The following is a 649-nucleotide window of genomic DNA, read 5'->3' on the forward strand; positions in this document are numbered from 1 at the left end:
CTCTTATCTCTGACATGGTGGAAAAATTTCTGGAAGTCTTCATGGATGACTTCTCAGTATATGGAGACTCATTCAGCTCCTGTCTTGATCACCTGAAACTTGTTCTGAAAAGATGCCAAGAAACCAACCTAGTTTTAAACTGGGAAAAGTGTCACTTCATGGTGACTGAAGGAATTGTTCTTGGGCATAAAATCTCAAACAAGGGAATAGAGGTGGATCAAGCAAAAATAGAGGTAATTGAAAAATTACCACCACCTGCCAATGTTAAGGCAATCAGAAGCTTTCTGGGGCATGCAGGATTCTATAGGAGGTTTATAAAGGATTTTTCAAAAATCGCAAAACCTCTAAGCAATCTGCTAGCTGCTGACACACCATTTGTGTTTGACACAGCATGCCTGCAGGCGTTTGAAACGCTGAAAGCTAAGCTGGTCACAGCACCAGTCATTTCTGCACCAGACTGGACATTGCCATTTGAGTTAATGTGTGATGCCAGTGATCATGCCATTGGTGCAGTATTGGGACAGAGGCATGACAAGCTTCTGCATGTCATTTATTATGCCAGTCGCATTCTAAATGATGTCCAGAAAAATTACACAACCACAGAAAAAGAACTACTTGCAGTGGTTTACGCCATTGACAAGTTCAGATC

Source organism: Arachis hypogaea, chromosome 18, assembly GCF_003086295.3.
Source record: "Arachis hypogaea cultivar Tifrunner chromosome 18, arahy.Tifrunner.gnm2.J5K5, whole genome shotgun sequence".
NCBI lineage: Eukaryota > Viridiplantae > Streptophyta > Magnoliopsida > Fabales > Fabaceae > Arachis > Arachis hypogaea.